The sequence below is a fragment of the Macaca mulatta genome, chromosome 3 (assembly GCF_049350105.2).
Source record: "Macaca mulatta isolate MMU2019108-1 chromosome 3, T2T-MMU8v2.0, whole genome shotgun sequence".
Lineage (NCBI taxonomy): Eukaryota > Metazoa > Chordata > Mammalia > Primates > Cercopithecidae > Macaca > Macaca mulatta.
Genome location: NC_133408.1, coordinates 18937077 through 18955986, shown reverse-complemented (window position 1 = coordinate 18955986; position 18910 = coordinate 18937077). Strand labels below are relative to the sequence as shown.

At 35.5% G+C, this 18910-nt stretch overlaps 1 long non-coding RNA gene across 1 annotated transcript in view; it reads right to left on the bottom strand.

The window, feature by feature from the left end:
• LOC106997288 (uncharacterized) overlaps nucleotides 1–18910 on the bottom strand; it is a 276798-nt gene that overhangs the window by 12209 nt on the left and 245679 nt on the right. Inside the window, exon 3 of the long non-coding RNA XR_013414946.1 lies at nucleotides 494–665. This is a non-coding gene — a long non-coding RNA (uncharacterized LOC106997288). The remainder of the gene's footprint in view (nucleotides 1–493; nucleotides 666–18910) is intronic.

Sequence of the window (18910 nt, the reverse complement as noted above, 5' to 3'; positions counted from 1 at the left end):
GAACCACTGGCTTGAAATTCTCACTGCGGACACAGCAATCTGGAGTCTTCCTGGGATGTCCAAGTTCCCAGGAGGAGGGGTGACCACCATTACTGTGGCTCGAGTCACCGTTTTTCATCTGACAGTGCTAAGGAGACTGGGAGGTTTGGATTGGGTGGAATTCCCCACAGCACAGCTAAATGGCTGTGGCCAGACTGCTTCTCTAGATCCTTCGTACCTGGAAGGAGGAAGTCCAGCAGCTCCAGGGGCTTACAGACAGAACTCTCATCTCCCTCAGACAGAGCACCTGTGGGGAGGTGCACTCGTGGCCTCAGGTTCAAAGGCCTTAATCTTTCCTGCCTGCTGGCTCTGAAGAGACCTGCTGATTCTGATGAGGGAGATTCCCCCAGCATAGTACACCAGCTCTGCTAAAGGACAGACTGCCTCCTCAAGTGGGTCCCTGATCCCATGCCTCCTGACTGGGTGAGACCTCCCAACAGGGGTGGACAGATACCTCATACAGGAGAGCTCCAGCTGGCATCAGGTCTGTGCTCTTCTGGGACAAGCTTCTGCAGAAGAAGCAGATGGCAATGTTTGCTGTTCTGCAGTTTCCACTCGTGATACCCAGGTGAACAGGGTCTGGAATGAACCCCCGGCAAACTGCAGCAGACTTGCAGAAGAGGAGCCTGTTAGAAGAAAAACAAACAGAAAGAAACAACGACAACCACATTAACAAAAAAGACCCCATAAAAATCCCACTTTGGATTTCTGTGACCTCACAGAAATCCAAAGGTCAACAGCCAGCCTCAAAGATCAAAGGTAGATGAATCGACAAAGATAAGAAAGAAACAGTGCAAAAATGCTGAAAATCCCAAAAGCCAGAATGCCTCTTTTCCTCCAAATTATCACAACACTTCTACAGCAAGGGTGCTAAATAGGGCTGAAGCTGAAATGGATGAACTGACAGAAGTGGCTTCAGAAAGTAGGTAACAATAAATTTCACTGAGCTAAAGTATTATGTTCTAATCCAATGTAAAGAAGCTAAGAACCATGACAAAAGATTACAGGAGCTATTAACCAGAATAACCACTTTCAGGAGGAACATAAATGACTTAATGGAGCTGAAAAACACAGCAGGGTAACTTTGTGATACAAACACAAGTATCAATAGCTGAATCACCCAAGTGGAAGAGAGAATATCAGAGCTTGAAGACAATCTTGCTGAAATAAGGCAGGCAGACAAGATTAGAGAAAAGGGAATGAAAAGTTATGAACAAAATCTCCAAGAACTATGGGGCTATGCTAAAAGACCGAACCTACGACCAACTGGAGTACCTGAAAGAGATGGGGAGAATGCAAAAAAGTTGGAAAACACATTTCAGGACATCATTCAGGAGAACTTCCCCAACCTAGCAAAACAGGTCAATATTCAAATTCAGGAAATCCAGAGAACACCAGTAAGATACTCCACAAAAAGGTCTACCACAGCAGACCTCTCAGTGGAAACCCCACAAGCCAGAAGAGACTAGGGACCAATATTCAACATTCTTAAAAAAATGAAGTTCAAATCCCAGCACTCTGGGAGGCCGAGACGGGCGGATCACGAGGTCAGGAGATCAAGACCATCCTGGCTAACACGGTGAAACCCCGTCTCTACCAAAAAAGACAAAAAACTAGCCGGGCGAGGTGGTGGGCGCCTGTAGTCCCAGCTACCCCGGAGGCTGAGGCAGGAGAATGGCGGGAACCCGGGAGGCGGAGCTTGCAGTGAGCTGAGATCCGGCCACTGCACTCCAGCCTTGGCGACAGAGCGAGACTCTGTCTCAAAAAAAAAAAAAAAAAAAAAAAAAAAAAAAATGAAGTTCAAACCTAGAATTTCATATACAACTAAACTAAGTTTTATAAGCAAAAGAGAAGTAACGTATTTTTCAGATAAGCAAATGCTGAGGGATTTTGTCAGCACCAGGCCTGTCTTACAAGAGCTCCTGAAGTAAACACTAAACATGGATAGAAAAAAACATTACTAGCCACTACAAAACATACTGAAGTATAGACCAATAACACTATGAAACAACTACATTAACAAGTCTGCAAAATTAACCAGCCAGCATCATGATAACAGGATCAAATTCACACATAACAATATTAACCTTAAATGTAAATGGGCTAAATGCCCCAATTAAAAGACACAGAATGGCAAGTTGAATACAAAGACAAGACCCATTAGTGTGCTGTATTCAAGAGACACATCTCATGTGCAAAGACACACATAGACTCAAAATAAAGGGAAGAAAATAAAGGGATTAAGGAAAATTTACCAAGCAAATGGAAAGCAGAAAAAAAGCAGGGGTTGCAATGCTAGTTTCTGACAAAATAGACCAACAAAGGTCAAAAAAGACAAAGAAGAGCATTACAAAATGTGAAAGGGTTCAATTCAACAAGAAGAGCTAACTATCCTAAATACATATGCACCCAAATCAGGAGCACACAGATCCATAAAGCAAGTTCTTAGAGACCTACAAAGAGACTTGGACTCCCACACAATAATAGTGGGAGAATTTAATACCCTATTGTCAGTATTAGAGACAGAAAATTAACAGATATTTAAGACTCAAACTCAGTTCTGGATCAAGTGGACCTGATAGATATCTACAAAACTCTTCACCCCAAAACAACAGAATATACATTTTTTTCAGTGCCACATGATACTTTAAAATTGATCACATAATTAGAAGTAAAACACTCCTCAGCAAATGCAAAAGAACTGAAATCATAACAAACAGTCTCTCAGGCCACAGCGCAATTAAATTAGAACTAAAGATTTAGAAGCCCACTCAAAATCACACAACTACATGGAAATTGAACAACCTGTTCCTGAACGACTGCTGGATAAATAATGAAATTAAGGCAGAAGTCAAAAAGTTATTTGAAATCAACTTTGAGAACAAAGAGACAACATGTCAGAATCTCTGGGATGCAACTAAAGCAGTGTTAAGCAGGAAATTTATAGCACTAAATGCCCACTTCAAAAAGCTAGAAAGATCTCAAATCAACACCCTAACATCACAACTAAAAGAACTAGAAAACCAAGAGAAAACAAACTCCAGAGTTAACAGAATACAAGCAATAACCAAGATCAGAGTGGAACTGACAGAGATAGATACAAGGAAAACCCTTCAAAAAAATCTATGAATCCAGGGACTGGTGTTTTGAAAAAAATCAATAAAAGAGACTGCTAGCAAAACTAATAAAGAAGAAAAGAGAGAAGATTCAAATGAACACAATCAGAGACAATAAGGGGGATATCACCACTGACCCCACAGAAATACAAATAACCATCAGAAGACACTATAAACACCTCTATGCAAATAAACTGGAAAATCTAGAAAAAAATGGATAAATTCCTGGACACATACACCCTCCCAAGACTGTACCAGGAAGAAGTTGAATCCCTGAATAGGCCAATAACAAGTTCTGAAATAGAAGTAGTAACAAATAGCCTACCAACCAAAAAAAATCCCAGGTCCAGATGGATTTACAGCTGAATTCTACCAGAGGTACAAAGAGGAGCTGGTACTATTTCTTCTGAAACTATTCCAAACAATTGAAAAGGAGGGACTCCTCCTTAGCTCATTTTATGAGGCCAGCATCATCCTGATACAAAAACCTGGCAGAGATGCAACAAAAATAGAAAACTTCAGGCTAATATCCCTGATGGACATTGGTGCAAAAATCCTCAATAAAATACTGGCAAACCAAATCCAGCAGCACATCACAATGTTTATCCACCACGATCAAGTTGGCTTCATCCCTAGGATGCAAGGATGGTTCAACATATGTAAATCAATCAATGTAATTTATCACATAACAAAACTGAAGACAAAAAACACATGATTATCTCAATAGACACAGAAAAGTCCTTTGATAAAATTCAACATCCTTTCATGTTAAAAACTCTCAACAAACTAGGTATCGAAGGAATATACCTCAAAATAATAAGAGCCATTTATGACAAGCCCACAGCCAATATCATACTAAATGGGCAAAAGCTGGAAGCATTTTCCTTGAAAACTGGCACAAGACAAGGATTTCCTCTCTCATCACTCTTATTCAATGTAGTGTTGGAAGTTCTGGCCAGGGCAATCAGGCAAGAGAAAGAAATAAAGGATATTCAAATAGGAAGAGAGGAAGTCAAATTGTCTTTGTTTGCAGATGACATAATTCCATCTCTAGAAAACCCTATCATCTCAGCCCAAAAGCTTCTTAAGCTAACAAGCAACTTTAGCAAAGTACCAGGATACTAAATCAATGTGCAGAAATCACAAGCATTCGTACACACCAACAACAGACAAGCAGATACCCAAATCATAAACGAACTTCCATTCACAATTGCCACAAAGAGATTAAAATACTTAGGAATACAACTAACATGGAAAGTGAAGGACTTCAAGGAGAACTACAAATCACTGCTCAAGGAAATCAAAGCGGACACAAACAGATGGAAAAATATTCCATGCTCTTAGATAGGAAGAATCAATATCATGAAAATGGCCATGCTGCTCAAAGCAATTTATAGATTCAATGGTATCTCCATTAAACTACCGTTGACATTTTTCATAGAATTAGAAAAAAAATTAAAATTTATATGGAACCAAAAAAGAACTCGCATAGCCAAGACAATCCAAAGCAAAAAAAAAAGCTGGAGGCATCACACTACCTAACTTCAAACTATACTACAAAATCACAGTAACCAAAACAGCATGGTACTGGTACAAAAACAGGCACATAGACCAATGGAACAGAACATTGACCTAAGAAATAACACCACATATCTACAACCATCTGATCTTCAACAAACCCAGTGAAAACAAGCAATGGGGAAAGGATTCCCTATTTAATAAATTGTGTTGGGAGAACTGTCTAGCCATATGCAGAAAATTGAAACTGGATCCCTTCCTTACACCTTGTAAAAAATTAACTCAAGATGGATTAAAGGCTTAAATGTAAAACCCAAAACTATAAAAACCATATAAAAAATCCAGGCAATACCATGCAGGACATAGACACAGGAAAAGGTTTTATAATGGAAGTGCCAAAAGCAATTGCAACAAAAGCAAGTGGGATCTAATTAAAGAGTTTCTGCAGAGTAAAAGAAACTAGCATCAGAGTGAACAGACAACCTACAGAATAGGAGAAAATTTTTGCAATCTACTCATCTGACAAAGGTCTAACATCCAGAATCTACAAGGAACTTAATCAAATTTACAAGAAAACAAACAATCCCATCAAAAAGTGGGTAAAGAATATGAACAGACGTTTCTCAAAAAAAGACATACATGTGGCCAACAAACATATGAAAAATAGCTCAATGTCACCAATCGTTAGGGAAATGTAAATCAAAACAACAATGAGATACCATCTCACACCAGTCAGAATGGCAATTATTAGAAAGTCAAGAAACAACAGATGCTGGCGAGTTTTCGGAGAAATAGGAACACTTTACACTGTTGGTGGGACTGAAAATTAGTCCAACCATTGTGGAAGAAACTAGTAATTCCTCAAAGATTTAGAACCGGAAAGACCATCTGACTCAGCAATCCCATTACTGGGTATATACCCAAAATAATATAAATAATTCTATTATAAAGACACATGCATGTATATGTTCATTGCAGCACTATTCACAATAGCAAAGACATGGAATCCAACTCAAATGCCCATCAACGATAGACTGGATAAAGAAAATGTGGTTCACATACATCATGGAATAATATGCAGCCATAAAAAGGAACAAGATGATGTCATTTGCAGGGACCTAGATGAAGCTGGAAGTCATTATCCTCAGCAAACTAATGCAGGAACCAAAAACCAAACACCACATGTTCTCACTTATAAATGGAAGCTAAACAATGAGAACACATGGACACAGGGAGGGGAACACCACTTACTGGGACTGTCAGAGGAGGGCGGTGGGGGGAAAGCATTAGGGAAAAGAGTTAACCCATTCTGGGATTAATAGGTAGGTGATGGGTTGATAGTTGCAGCAAACCACCATGGCACATGTTTTTCTATGTAACAAACATGCACATCCTGCACATGTACCCTAGAACTTAAAAAATAAAAATAAAATACTTATTTTTTTTTAAAAAAAGGTTGCCAGTGGGATTAAAAAAAAAAGGCATTCATCTGCTGTCTTCAAGAGACCCACTTCACATGTAATGACATAATAGGCTCAAAGTAAAGAGTTGCAGAAAGATCTACATGCAAACAAAAAAGAGCAGGGGATGCTATTTTTATATTGGATAAAGGAGAATTTAAACTAACAACAGTAAAAAAGAACAAAGAAGGACATTACATAATGATAAGGGTTGAATTCAACAAGACTAAGCTATCCTAAATATATATGCACCCAACACTGGAGCACCTAGATTCATAAAACAAATTCTTAGAGACTTATTAAAAGACCCTAATAACCACACAATAATACTGGGAGATTTCAACACCCCACTACAATTTTAGACAGATCACCAAGACAGAATACTAACAGATATTCAGGACCTAAACTTGACACTGGACCAAATGTACCTAAAGACATCTACAAAACACTCCACTCAACAAAAACAGAATATATATTCTTCTCATGCACAAATGACACATACTCTAAAATTGACCATATGCTCGGCCATAAAGCAATTCTCAAAAAAGTAAAAACACTTTCAAAATCATACCAACCACACTCTTGAACCACAGGACAATAAAAATAGAAACCAATAACAAAAAGATCTCTCAGAACCATGCAGTTATATGGAAATTAAACAATGTACTCCTGACTGACTTTTGGGTAAATAGTGAAATTATGACAGAAATCAAGAACTAATGAAACTAATGAAAACAAGATACAACATACCAGAATCTCTGAGACACTGCTAAAGTAATGATAAGAGGACAGTTTAGAGTGCTAAATGCCTACATCAAAAAGTTGAAAAGATCTTAAATTAACAACCTAACATGACACCTAGAGGAAACAGAATAAAAAGAACAAACCAATTCCAAAGCTAGCAGAATAAAAGATATAATCAAAATCAGACAAATGAAGATGAGAAAAAACATGATATTTCAAAGATCAGAATGAGATCAAAAGTTAATTTTTAAAGAATAAAGTTAATGAGATCAAAAGTTAATTTTTAAAGAATAAATAATATTTATAGACTTATAACTAGAGTAATAAAGAAAAAAAAAGGGAGAAGATCCAAATAAACATAATCAGAAATGACAAAGGGGGCATTACCATTGATCTCCCCCCAAAAACAACAACAAATAAAAAAAAAACACCCTCAGAGACCATTGGGAACACTTTTATGCATACAAACTAGAAAACCTGGAAGAAACAGATAAATTCCTGGAAACATACAACCTCTTAAGATTAAACCAGGAAGAAATTGAATACCTGAACAGACCAATAACAAATTCTGAAATTGAATCAGTAATAAACAGCCTACCAACCACAAAAACAACAACCACCACCAAAAAAAAAAAAAAAACCCGGACCAGAACGATTCACAGCCAAATTCTACCAGATGTATACAGAAGAACTGGTACCAGTCCTATTGAAATTATAAAATATTGAAAGGGAGAGACTCCTCTCTAACTCCTTCTATGAGGCCAGAATCATTTTGATACCAAAACCTAGCAGACACCACACACAAAAAAAATTCAGGCCAATATCCCTTATGAACATAAATGCACAAATCCTCAACAAAATACTAGCAAACCAAATCCAACTGCACATCAAAAAGCTAATCCACCAACATTAAGTAGGCCTTATTCCTGGGGTGCAAGGTTGGTTCAACATGTGCAAATCAATACATGTTATTCATTACATAAACACAACTGAAAACAAAAAACATATGATCATCTGAAATAGATACAGAATAGACTTTTAATAAACTTAACATCCCTTCATGTTGAAAATTCTAAACAAACTAGGCATTGAAGGTACATACCTCAAAATAATAAAAGCTATCTATGACAAATTCACAGCCAACATCATATTGAACAGGCAAAAGATGGAAAGGTTCCCCTTGAGAACTGGGACAAGATAAGGATGTCTGCTGTCACCGCTCCTATTCAACATAATACTGGAAGTTCTAGCCAGAAAAGTGAGGCAAGAGAAAGAAATAAAAAGCATGAAAATAGGAAGATAAATTCAAACTATCTCTCTTCATAGGTGATATAATTCTATGCCCAGAAAACCCAAAGTCTCCAACATTTGATAAGCAACTTCAGCAAAGTTTTAGGATACAAAATCAATGTACAAAATCAGTACCATTTCTATACAGCAATACTGTCAAAGATGAGAGTCAAATCAAGAACACAATCCCATTCACAACAGCCACAAAAAGATTAAAATGCCTAGGAATATGGCTAATCAAGGAGGTGAAAGATCTCAGCAATGAAAAATACAAAACACTACTCAAGGAAATCAGAGATGGTACAAACAAATGGAAAAACATTTCATGCTTATGGATAGAAAGAATCAATAATGTTAAAATAACCATACTGCCCAAAGCAAATTTCAATGATATTCCTATCAAACTCGTAATGACATTTTTCAAAGAATTAGAAAAAAATTCTAAAATTTACTTGAAACCAAAACAAGAGACCAAACAGCCAAAGCAATCCTAAGAGAAAAGAACAGAGTTGGAGACATCACACTACCCAAATTCAAACTATAGTACAAGACTGTAATAGGTAAAACAGTATGGTACTGGTACTAAAACAGACACATAACCAACAGAACAGGTTAGAGAACCCAGAAATAAAGCCACAACCCTACAACTATCTGATCTTCAACAGAGCTGACAATAACAAGCAATGGGGAAAGACTCCCTGTTCAAATGGTGCTGGGATAACTGGCTACCCATATGCAGAATATTAAAATTGAACAACTACATTTCACCATATATAAAAATCAACTCAAGATGCATTAAAGACTTAAATGTAAAACCTAAAACAATAAAATCCTGAGTAGAAAACCTACAAAATACCATTCTGGTCATCAGCCCTGGTAAGACTTCATGAAGAAAACTTCAAAAGCAGTTGCAACAAAAATAAAAATTGACAAGTGGATTAAGCTTAGGAGCTTCTGCACAGCAAAACAAACTATCAGACAACATACAGAATAGGAAAATATATTTGCAAACTATGCATTCAATAAATATCTAATATCCAGAATCTGTAAGGAACTTAAACAATTGAACAAGGAAAAAACAAATAACCCCATTAAATGGACAAAAGATATAAACAGACACTTCTCAAAGGAAGACATACATGTGGCCAACAAGCATATGAAAAAAAATGCTCCACATCACTAATCATCAGAGAAGTACAAATCAAAACCATAATGAAATACCATCTCACACCAATCAGAATGGTTATTATTAAAAAAATAAAAAATAAAAAAAACAGATGCTGGTGAAGCTACAGAGAGAAGGAAATGCTTGTATACTGTTTCTTCCAGCCACTGTGGAAACCAGTCTGGAGATTCCTCAAAGAACTTAAAACAGAACTACCACTGGAACCAGCAACCCCATTAACAGGTATATATCCAGAAGAAAAGAAATCATTCTACCAAAAAGACACAGGAACTCACACATTTATTTCAGCACTATTCACAATAGTAAAGACATGTAATTAACCCAAGTATACCTCAACAGTGGGTTGGATAAAGAAAATATGGTGCATATATACCATGGACTCCTGTGCAGCCATAAAAAGAATAAATCATTTTCTTTGCTGCAACATGGATGCAGGTGAAGGCCATTATCCTAAGCAAATTATGCAGGAACAGAAAACCAAATGACGCATGTTCTCACTTATAAGTGGGAGCTAATCATTGGGTACTCATGGACATAAAGATGACAACAATAGAACTGGGCAATACTAGAAGGGGAGAGGATGGATGCTCACAAAAGTTAACTAACTATTGGGTATCATGCTCACTACCTGGATGATGTGATCATTCATAACCCAAGCCCCATCATCTCACAATATTCCCAGAAAAAAACCTGCACATGGACCCTCTGAATCTAAAATAAAAGTTTTAAAAAAGAGAAAAACAATAAAACAACAATTGAATTAAAAAAACAAAGATTTTGTGTTTTATCCAAATGATTTTCTTTGTTGTTATTATTAGATTTTTGATTACTTAGGAAAAGTGAGCTTTAAAAAAGTTAAGGTTTTTTTACATCTACTTAACTTTCTTTATTGCTTTTGAAGTTTTTTTAAATTACAACTCTGATTAAATGAGTAACTATTGTTTCACCACGACTTATTATCTTGTTTTGATCAAGTGTTTTAAGCACTTAATAGTGCTTGAAAGTACATCTTTCATAGACTTCCCCAATATCAAAATTCAAAATTAAGTCTTTTTTTTTTTTTTTTTTTTTTTTTTTGAGGCGGAGTCTCGCTCTGTCGCCCAGGCTGGAGTGCGGTGGCGCGATCTCGGCTCACTGCAAGCTCCGCCTCCCGGGTTCCCGCCATTCTCCTGCCTCAGCCTCCCGAGTAGCTGGGACTACAGGCGCCGCCACCACGCCCGGCTAATTTTTTTGTATTTTTAGTGGAGACAGGGTTTCATTGTGTTAGCCAGGATGGTCTCGATCTCCTGACCTCGTGATCCGCCCGCCTCGGCCTCCCAAAGTGCTGGGATTACAGGCTTGAGCCACCGCGCCCGGCCAAAATTAAGTCTTTTTAACCTAAAGTTAGCTTTGAGACTTTCTTGTTGGTCCCTTGAAGATCTTCAAAGGATGTATGTATTCATTTGTGTAGATAATAAATGATTCATATTATTTGGTAAATTATATGAGAAGTATGTATTGTCAAATGATATAATACTAGATCTTCTTTCAGTTACATTTATGGGTATGTTACTGATATACATGTTCCAAAATTGTATGAAATTCTTAAAAATCTGATATGACATCAGAAATAATTCTGGTTATTATGTTGTATCCAAAAAATAACCAAAGTCCCCTGTCAATTGCTAATTAAACTTCCATTAGATTTTTAACCACTGCTATTTTAAGTCCCTGTCACCCACAGTTATTGTTTTTCTTTTTCAGTAAAAGTATTTGCACTCAGATTGATGGAGAAAACTCTAACAAGCACACTTAAATATAAGTTTCTAATAACTCTAAGATATAGGAACTTAATAAAAATTTTCCAGAACTCTAAGAAAGAAATTGATGGGTTCCTGCAACTGAAAATTAAGATCAAACAAAATTTAAAAATTAATTATATGATGTGAAATAACATCTGAAGATAATATTTTTATAACTTTTATTTCAAACATTCTTGGTTCTTCAGTGTTCTGTTTTTCACATTTAGGGAAATTTTCTCTCTTAAACTATCTATTGTTTACATCAGTTTGGCAAAGCACATTTTTATGAACAAAGCTGGAAACATTTACTCTTTCTCCTTACTTGATTCTTCCAAAATTCAAAAGTTATCCATGAGTATTATTTTTTTTGGGGGGGACAAAATCATTATTTTCATAAGTTTAATAAGAATCTGCATTCTTTATAACAAGATACAATTGGAAACATTGGTTAATACTACCAAGGTTTTGATTAAAATGTTATATCTGAGAATGAACATTGAATGTCTAACTTCAAGAATTCATAACCCTACAGTGAATGAATAAAAATTGTCAATTCCTGGCAAGCCCAGAAACCTTAAGACTCTGGCTAGACTCTAAAGTCTGTTTTGCTTTGGCTTTCTAGCCTCTAGAGGCCTCTTAAAAACCTCTTGAGGTTTTTAAATCTGAGATTCCTATGTGATCAATGTAGAGAGAAAAAGTTATGTTCCTAAAAGACTATAATATACCTATTATTAGACTGTAGCCCTATGCATCATTTTCAATTTCTTTTTATCTGCCTGTAGGCTACACCAAATCCTTAATTATTCTAGGTTCCTCTTTCCAACTTTATTTCATAAAAATACTAAAAATGAAAGCTTCTCTGTTTTTGAAGCCCTATTAGCTGAAGCTAGATAAATTTTAAGAGACAAGTCTTATGCCTTATGTATGGCTCATACAAAACGTTCACCAAACTGCTTAATGACATAACCAGAGACATTCAAACTGCAAACCAGTACAAGAACTTGACAGCTTCACAATCTAGACAGCTTTTCCCAAGATGTCAAAATAAGATTCCATATCATAATGAGACTCTTTCCTCTCTTAATGCCTATCTTTTTCACTTGGCAGGATAATGTTCAATGGATTTATTCAATTGGTTGCCTGTAAGCCTAAATACTTGGCTCAAAACCAATCTGCAAACCAAGATTGTAATACTACTATTAATTTTACTTTGTATCTTCCCTTTTTAAACATTATATCTATTACTTGTTAAATTTTTGCTGAAGTACAACTCTTAACAGAATAATGCTGGTACAGCACTTTGAGATGAGAGCAACAAAATTGAACTTAACAATGAACTCCAAGTAGACTTAGTCTGAAAGCCACTCCCTTCAAATCTCCCTTATTGCTCAAAGGTGGTTAAAAGGGTTTCAACACTGCTTCTAGCTGTCATTCACTCTCTTCAGCATGGAACCAGACCAGCAACCAGAGACAGATTCAACCCAGCACTGAAGAACAATTAAAACCTAACTACAGGATGATTTGCTAGAGATGCTTTTGGGGAAAAATTTTGATCAAAAGAGGAAATATTAAAGTTGTCAGGATCAAAATAGAGTCACCTATGATACATACACACACACGCACACACACACACAAACACACACACTAGAGCTGGGGAATGCCATGAAAGGAGATTTCTCATGCATAAATGAGTGATAAGAATTAGCACAAAGAGTCTGCAAAAATTACAACCTAGCAAAAAGGCTATCACAAACCTACACACACACACACAAATACTTCTATAAGGACATCTGCCCAGCAACTGCTTGTCCGACCTTGGACTGCAGCCACTCTTTTTGAGACGGAGTCTCACTCTGTAGCCCAGGCTGGAGTGCAGTGGTGCGATCTCAGCTCAGTGCAGCCTCTGCTTCCCGAGTCCCAGTTCAAGCAATTCTCCTGCCTCAGCTTCCCAAGTTGCTGGGATTACAGGCCTGCACTACCATGCCCCACTAATTTTTGTATTTTTAGTAGAGATGGGGTTTCACCATGTTGGCCAGGCTGGTCTTGAAATACTGACCTCGTGATCTGCCCGCCTCGGCCTCCCAAAGTGTAGAGTCACTCCTATTGATCCTTGTGGCCATGGATGGATAATTATCCCAAAACAGTTATGTAATCCTCCCTATTTTTCCTTTAAAGTACTCTTTCTTTACCTCTCTGCATATACACATAGTTTACCATGGCACACATATTCTCATTGCAAACCTCAATTTTTAAGAAATGTAATTTTCTTTCAGAGACCCTCTCTCTTATTTAGGTTGAAAATTCAGCATGCCCCATAGTAAACTGCAAGAAAATCCTTGAACAAAGAGAATCGGTGTGCTTTTACTGAAGGCAGCAAAGAAGCAGGTGTTTCGGGAGACTATTCCTCACACTGAAGTCAATAGACAGAGAAAAGAACTGGAAGATTTCTCAAGCAGTAATGATCAACAGGCTGAGTTTTGGCACCTGTTTTATGCGTCAAGAAAGAAAAAGAAGGAATTGGTCCAGATATAGGGAACCCAAATGCCAAGCAGTTGAAAGTAGGTAAGTATGTGTAGAACCCCCACACACGTGACAGAGGAACAATGACTTGAATAGTTAGGTAGAGCACTGTCTCTGCGCCCCCATTTATGGCTTAAGTTGTACTTCTTAATAAATTTACAGATTGTGGAAAAGCCAGAGCTTCAGATGATGAGGCTGCAGCCACTACAAGAGGTATTATCAGAAATTACAAACAAACAAACAAACAAAAAATGGTTATTTCAGTAGGTAAAACTGGAAAGTTATAGAGGATATAGTTTCATTTCTTTCTTTGCGTAATTTTGTGGGATTTAATGTAATGCAATATTAGTCATTTTTACTTTTTTGTATGTGTTCTTTTGTATTTTTAGAAGACAGTGACTAAATTAGTATCATCAGAGTCAGCAAAACAGAACATGAAAAGTACAATACAAGTATGACATTTCCACCTTACTGCCATTTCACCGTACGAGGGACTCTTGTGAGTTCAATTACTATATGAGCCACCAAACTCTCTTACCTTGCTCTGTTTCTGTTAGTATTTCCACTATTATATTTATTATTATTTATATTACTATAATACATAATATAATATATACTATATGGTACAATTTTTAATTTTCTATTTTATAACTATAATACAGATATACAGTATTATATGATTATTACAAATTATTAATTATTCTATTTTATTATTGTGTCTTATTCAGTCACTTTCCCTTGCTTTGATCTATAATAGCCCTTGTATATTTCAATATCTTATACTCCAAAATATATGCATTTGGGGTTAGATAAATAAGTCCATTTCTACAGGAAATAAAATTTTAGTTTAGAAGAATTGAAAAGTTGCTCCCTCTCATATGAGTAGAAATCACTCCAGGAAAAAATATGCAACCCACCCTAAAATGTTGCAAGACCTGCCTTTGGCAGTGACGTTTATTTGTGCTGTGTATTCACTAAATTCTTTGGAGCCCTGTTGTATGGGCCGGAACACTTGGATATGTTTTGATGTCAGGCTCAGTGTGACCTCTTATGCTCTCAATTCTTAAGAAGATTACTAGCTTAAAATGTCTACGAATATTTTGTAGAAGGGAAGACAAATGGCTGTAAGCAACAAGATAAATAATTACTATTCTAAAACTGAAACTAATCAGGTTGGAAAAGGTGATTTATTCCTCCAAAAATGTGCAAAAGGAGATCACATCAACATAGACTGACGAAAGTGTTATCAAAAAACTGAAATATCTTACATGTGATCATTATTTGGGACATACTGGTAGTTTTCAATTTGATTTTTTCATATTAACTATCAATGTGTTTATTTATTTCCTTAAATAAAAATTAGTTGCAAAAAGTAACCAGAATGTTATTGGTGATTGATTAGTCAAAAAAAAAAAAAAAAAAAAAACAAAAACCCAGTGTTCTTTTTGTCATACAAACAAAATTTGGTTCTGGATGGTCATGGAAGTAGGCAACTAAAGCATATAGAATTTACAAGCTGAAGAGACTGGAAAAATTAGAGCTGTCTTCCTGAAACTGAGTATGTTCAGTTGATTTTTGAGGAAGCCATGAAATTTGGGGAAGGTTACTGGGATGATTTCGAGGAGACCCAAAGAAAAGGTTTAAACACATTTTTATAACTTAAAGAAAATAATCAAAGTACGTTTTATACTATATCTAAAAGCATAGCATTGAAGCCAGCCAAGAGTGAATTCAAAACCCAGCTTCCAGGTAAAGCATGTACAGCTTACTAATACATTCTCTCTGAGCCTCAGTTCATCTATGTGCAAACTGGGGATTAAATAGCTAGTTGCTTCTCATTTTTTATCTCATTTATTGCACATGCCTATTTAATGAGAGAGAAAAGAGAACCAACTAGCTATTAATGTTTATTGTTGTTACATAAACATGACTTTCTGTTGTTACATAAACATAAGGGTACTTTTTATTATGATAATTAAGAGTCTAAAAAAGATATTGCTATTCACCTATCCGATGACGTTTTTATTAAGCCTACATTTAATAACATATTTTCCTCCCAAGGACAAAAACTTAACATTTTACTGCTTCTTTTAACCTTCCCTTTGTTTCTTTTACTCTTAACGAGACAATTTTATTTTTCTCCCTAAAGATGATTAAGCTGTGCAGGAAAAATCAGAAAGTTCAGCACCTGCTCCCACTGTGATGTGTTTTGCAGCTTCTAAGAGAAAGGAGTACAGGGATACTTGTCCTGGTCACTCTCTGTAACTCCCAGGACTGAGACAGCGCCAGCAAGAGTCCCTGTACAATGATCTTCCACTGTGGGAAAAAAATATAAAATAAAATAAAATAAAATAAAATAAAATCTGTGTTTATATCAGCTGATTCATTCATATGTTTTTACAAAGTAGCAAACATTTATTGAACAACAACTATATGCCAGGACACTGTATAAGGGCAGATGATTAAGAGTGTGTGTGTGTGTGTGTGTGTAAAACACAGTAACAGTTTTCAAAGGGACTCATGGCCCAAGTTTTGGACAGAAATATGTTTTCAACATGCTACATTATTCAGTTTTTTGACTTTATGTTGCACCCAGGATTTTAATCCACTCAATATGAATGTGGAATATAATAAAACAATAGCTTTTTATTAATAAAATTAAATTGTGGCATTATTATAAAATATAAGATTGAATTCTTAATGTTTACACTACCTATCTTAAACATTTTGTGAAAACAAGCTAATACAAGTTCAATATCACTATTAAATAAGTTAATAAATTCATTGAAAATTATATAATTATAGAGTAAACTGAAAATCTTATCGAAGACTACCTTACAAAGGCGACAGGTAGTTTCAGAGGTGAATTTCTTCAAATGCTGATATATAAGTCTTGTGTTATTTAAGCTATTTTTTATCTTACAGAAAGAAAATAAATTCTTTATGTAAAATCTATTAGTAATACAAAAACTGACTATGGGTTTTTAAATCCTGAGTAAAATATCTGTAAATAGAATCTTGTAGTAAAACTTATAATTTGTCACAGTTGTAAATCAAAAGAAGAAAATTATATGCTCCTAGCAGGTACTGAAAACTTAATTTGTAAAATTTAGCTTCCATTCTTAGTTATATTTTTTAAACTCAGGACAAAAAAGCATATATAATATGAAAATAAATATGCATACATATATAAATAAAATAAAGTCATGCCTAATGGTGAGATTAAAACATTAATCTTATTAAAGACAGCAAAAGACAAAGATGCCTATAATTTTTATTATTATTTAACATTTTCCTACAAATGCTAGCCAATGAAATGTAGCATTAAAAACTAAATGAGATATAAAAATATTAAAGAGAAGGAAGCACCATTGCAATTATCAATGATACAATTATATATCTAGAAAAACTCCCACTGAAAATCAAAGAAAAATAGTAAGCTCAGAATGGTGACAGAGAGTAAACTTAAATAGCTATAAATCAACAGTCAGTTGGAGTGTCCCAGTCTCTTGAAATTCAGTTAATAGGACCATTTTATGCACTGTTGAAGCTCAAAGCTCACCTCGATTCCTTTTTAACTTCCAAGAGGTTTATGTTCTCATCCTCATATTTGACCCTGGGCTCTTGTTTTTGTATATGCTGTGTTTCTTTCCTTACTATATCATTTTACTTGAGTCTGAAGATCGTAAGAAATATTGAATATACAGGTTTTAAAACAGAAGTGTGTGCAGAAACATAATTTTTGAATTTACTAATTTTTCATCAAAAATCAGATAACATTTATAAACTGTTAAATAAAAAAGGAAAACATAGTCTCTCTTCAACTTTTGACTACTTATTGCAGGAGAAGTGGTGTAATATTTAAAACTGAAATAGGATGTCTCTTGTTCCTCATTTGGTAGAGTGGTTATTTTATAAGTTTTAAATTTACCAAAATGAAGGACATTGTCAACTCTATTAAAGAAATATTCATGCTATTGGAATCTTTGTAAAACAAGATTTCTCTTTTATATCTCTTGGAAAATCTCACTACAGATATTAGAAATATTTGAATTGAGTGTTTAAGCTGCAAATAATATGATCGTCATTTCATGATCACATTAATATGGATTCAATGTTACAAAACCATGTTTTTTTTCATTTTTATTTCACTTCAGTTATCTTAATAAACTGATATGCCTAGCTCAGCATTCCTTGACAAGCTGTGAATATTTTAAATTACTAAAACTATACTTAAAATGTCTTCTACAGAATACAGGGCAGGGATTTATTCTTGGGAAGAATATCCTAAGGGGAAAAAATGTTGCTTAAAGTAGTTGTTACAGAAGAAATGCTTTTGAGTAGATCTTTTAAAAGATTTTAATTGATTTAAAATACAGTAATTAACCAGAAAAAAATATTTGAAAATGATACAACATAAGTTTTAAGCACAAAGCTCCTTAAAACTACTTAAACTTTCTTCTAAGACTCACTCTTTTTAGTTACCATTGGGTTGATTCTATGTGGCTGATATCAACCCTGTGTTATTTGATCCGGACAAATTCTTCAAGCTAGTTAACTAGTCACCATTCAGGACACAAAGAGAAAGAGAAAATAACTGATATTTACTGAGTACTTAACACCTGGGCTTCTATCAAGCACTTTTACATATATATTTTTATCCGCATAGTCACAGAGCACTGAGCTTAGGAACCTGGATAAGATTAGGTGAAGCCAGCATACAAAATAGATATCAATAGATATAATGAGATTTATTATAAGGTATTATGAGGTATGGGCTCACATGATTATGAAGGCAGAGAAGCACCATGATCTGCATTCCACAAGCTGGAGACCCACAAAAGCCAGTGGTGTAAACTGAAGGCCTGAGAGTTGAGCAGAGAGCAGGAGAAGACCAATGGCCCAGTTCAAGCAGTCAGGCAGAGAGTGAATTTAACCTTCCTCCTCCCCTTTGTTCCATTTAGGCCCTTGACCAGTTGGATGATGCCAGTGGTGGACTGAGTAAGGCAGATGGCTCTGTTTTACTGTGCTTTTACCTAGTCCACCAATTCAAATACTACTCAGTTTCAAAAAGACTTTCATGGATACACCCAGAAACACGGCTTAACCAGCTATCTGGGCATCCTGTGGCCTAGTCAAGTTGATATGTAAAATTAACCATCATCATCACTGTGAATTTTTTTTATCTTTTTAATTGAGGTATTATTTACATCCAATGAAATGCATGGTTCTTTAGTATACAGTTCAATAAATTTT